Consider the following 3749-nt stretch of genomic DNA (forward strand, 5'->3'; position numbering starts at 1 on the left):
ATAATTATTATGTATATAGACATTTCACTTGCACAAATGCATATCAGTTCAAGATTTGTCTGCCCAAACCCACAAGGTCTTTTCCTTTTCCATGTGCAATTTTTGGATGCATTTGAAGACATCCAGGGGTGCAGCTTCTTTTACCCGACTGCCCCACTGCACCCACGGGGCTCCGACCTCAGCCCACTCCAGAGCCAGGGAACTCCAGGGAAGGGCTTCCCAGCTGGGAATTTCTGATGGGACTGATTCCTCACATTTACCCTGAACAAGTGACATTTTGTTGGCATCTGGCCAGACTGTGCCAGTTTTGTTTTGCCAGTGGGCAGGGTCAGCACCAAAGCCACAGACTCCAGCTGAAGGAATCAGTGTCATTCACTGCAGTTCAGAGCAGCAAAGAATCGCAACAGGAGCAGCTCAGCAATGCACCCAACCATCCCCACCAAAGATTGCAGCAGTGATTAGGAAAGATCCAGCAGCATTTACCCTCAGCCTTTACCATCTCCCAGACCCACACAGCAGCTGGGGAAGCTGTCACAGCCAAGGGCTGCAGAGCCACTCCTGGGCACTGGGAATTCCTGCAGGTGCCTCCAGCCCCAGGTGAGGCTCCAACCCCGCTGGGAGAGGGCCCAGCTCTGACAGTGCTGAATGAACAAACTGACAGCACTGCTAGTGTGGCAACATCTGCTTTCATCCTCCTCTTGGGTTCCTCCCAAAGCCTGGCCAGGGCTCAAGGAGGAACCAAGGGAGCTGACTTTGACCATACAGCCCCAAACAAGGCCAGATGTCAGATTTCATGGCCTTGTCTGGCTTCTAAATACACAAAGGTCAATCCGTGTTTCCCTAATGAGTGGCTACATCTATCTCAGTGCTAATGACCATGCATATTTCATCAGGGAGCAGATACAAAGATAACCTTTGCTTGGAAGGTTCATCCAGAGGCCATCTTTGGCTCAGGGCCTGCTGTTCAGGCCGCACTCAGGGCTGGTGTCCAGACCTTGGCACTTCAGGGACGTGGTTTAGTGCTGGGCTTGGCACTGCTGGGTGAGCGGCTGCACTGGGTGAGCTCAGAGGGCTTTTCCAACAAAAAGGATTCTGTGGCTCCATGCTAATATCCACTGCATTCAGCTGGGGCTATTTTAGCAGCATTACTTTGCTCAGAAAGTCTCCTCTTGCCCAGCTCCTGTGGCCTGAGGTTTCAGCTCCTTCAGCTCCTGGTGCTGATCTGCTCATGCTGAACGAGACCAATCAGAGAGAAGAGCACAGTCCATGCAATTCCTTCTGGGACATGGAGAGGGGAGGCTGTGCAAACAGGAGCATTGTTTGCTGTGGCCTCCTCTCTGCCCTTCACGTCTTTCAGCGCTTTGAACCAGCCAAGAGCTTTCTCCAAGAGTGCAATGGAGCAGCTGTTCCTGCTCCCAGGCCTGGCCCTCTCCAGTCTCTGCCCTTGCCTGGTTCTGTCCCTCTTGCTGTGCCCTCTGTTTCCCCAGGGCTCGCTGGCTGCTGCCCAGGACTGTGGCACTGGCACAGATCCAGTGCTCCAGAGCCTCCTTTCTGTGCCCTTGGAGCTGCCTGGGCACAGCCGCCTTTTCCATCTGGAAGCTCCCCATGGACAGGCAGTGCCCAGCTCCGTTCCCTGCACAGCCTCCAGGAGCCCAGGGCTGCCATCTCCAGTCCCTGCTGGCACTGGGGGCTCCCAGGTGCCTCAGGCTGCTGTGATACCGCTGCACACGGGAGGGAAGAGGGGCAGGGGCTGTGCTCAAAGTCAGCTCCATGTGCTGCTGCGGCTGCTGCTGCTGCTGCTGCTGCTGCTGCTGCTGCTGTGGGGTCATTTGTGCAGCCCTGGCCCAGAGTCAGGGATCAGATCCTGCCAGTCTCTTCCAGCCCTGGCTGCTCAGAGTTTGGGCCTTGGAGCCTCAGGTGGCCAAAGGCAGCTGCTGCTGGTCCCTCTGTGTGCCCGTGTTCAGCAGTGCTGCTCCATCAGTCTGTGCCCAGAAACGGGGAAAAGCCTCAGCCCTGCAGGGCCAGGAGCTGCCGGGCTCTGCCTAAGCAGCTCAGCCAGCAGGAAGGGAGCTGCTCCACACGGGAACCAGGAGCAAAGGACATTTCTTCTGTAGGACATCTTTTCTATTTAGAAGGAAAAAAAGGAAAAAGGAAAAAACTAGGTAAATTGTAAAAGATAAGAATAAAATCCAAGTGTTAGTGAAAAAACATAACACAATGTTAGTGAAAAAAAACAAAACATAAATGCAAAGACACCTTCTTTGCATTAAGAGGTAAATGATCTTTTTCAAAAGAGAACTCAGTTCTTTACATTGTAAATGTGCTGATGGCATGGATCCATCTTACTGACCTCAGCAGCCTCTTAAAAGATTTTGGGCTTTGTTACCAACACTGGTATTTGAAATTGTGGTTGAAGCAAGAGGAAATTGCTTTGTGCCCTTCCAGCTCCAAGCAGGACTGGGAATGGAAACTCTGTCAAACCCCAAATCCTTTAGAAGATCACCTTCCTTCTCACCCTGCAAATGAGCTGCACATTCCTGTTGTAACTGCCAGGCGTTTCTTAGAGACACGAAGTCCCACTGACAGCTTTTTGCTCTGGTTTGGCAGTGCAGAAGGGCAATTCTCCATCCACCAGCTCCAGACTGCAGTACCTCAGGAACACGGCCCACTCGCCAGCTTTGGCCCACTTGTGGCACTTCTAGAGGAGGAAGAAAGTGCAATTGCACAATTCCAGCCAATCAAGAAGGAAGAATGGGACAGACAAAACACTCTGTACAGATGCAGGCGTTCAGCTGGGACTGTGGAGAGTTTGGGTCCTTGCCAGTTGGATGTGTGTCCCCAGCTGCAATCTCTGGGCCTGCAGCAGAGTCTCACTCACCTGCCAAAGCAGAAAGCTCAGGTGCTGTGCTCGCAACGGGCTGGTCTGATGCAGAGCTGTCAGAGCAATGTGAGGGCAGAGCCAGCCCAGCTGGGCCCAGGGCTGAGCCCAGCAGAGCCCTGGCAGAGCCCAGAGTAGCCTCAGCACCCGCAGAGCCCGGCTGCAAGGAGAGAAAGCAGAAACCGCCTGTCAGCTGAGGGCTCCTGTGCCCTTGTGCCAAGGCCTGCGATGACCAGGCCATGCTGGCTGCGCCCAGAGCTGTGCCCAGAGCTGCCCATCCCTGCTGCCAAAGGCACAGAGCAGGAGGGCAGCACATGTGCCCAGCCTGCAGCCAGCCACGGCACATCCAGCCCTCAGCAGCTGCCCGGAGCAGGATGCTCCTGTGCTCGCTGCCATCTCCCAAAAGCTCTGATCCCACCCTGCCAAGCACACAGGGACCCACCTCACGCCAACCACGGCTGCAAGAAAAGCTGCTCCCAAACCACGGCCTCAGCCTTCTCCAAGGGCATGGCCCATCCACACCACAGCTGCTCCCAAGCACTTCCCCATCCACACTGGACCACCTGGAACGCTTCCTCTGGAATAACAAACAACACATTATTGAAAAGAGTTTAGAGACAAAATGGGAAAACAAGAAAATTGGTAAAAAATCTTATCTCTGTCAGGGTCTTGAGGAAGGCCCAACCCCTGCATGCCAGGGAAAACCCCAGCCATGGCTGTGGGAAACCCACACTTTCTCTCTTCCCCTCTGCACTGCCCCCCAAAATCACAGTGACCCCAAAGCAAACAAGGGCAGTGGAGCAGCCCAAGCCTTTCCTTGCCTGCACAGCAAAGCAGCTGTGCACAGGTTCTGGAGTCCCACCTCTGCTCC

This window comes from Melozone crissalis, unplaced genomic scaffold (assembly GCF_028551555.1).
Source record: "Melozone crissalis strain CALT ecotype California unplaced genomic scaffold, PUWL_Pcris_2 ptg000272l_1, whole genome shotgun sequence".
NCBI lineage: Eukaryota > Metazoa > Chordata > Aves > Passeriformes > Passerellidae > Melozone > Melozone crissalis.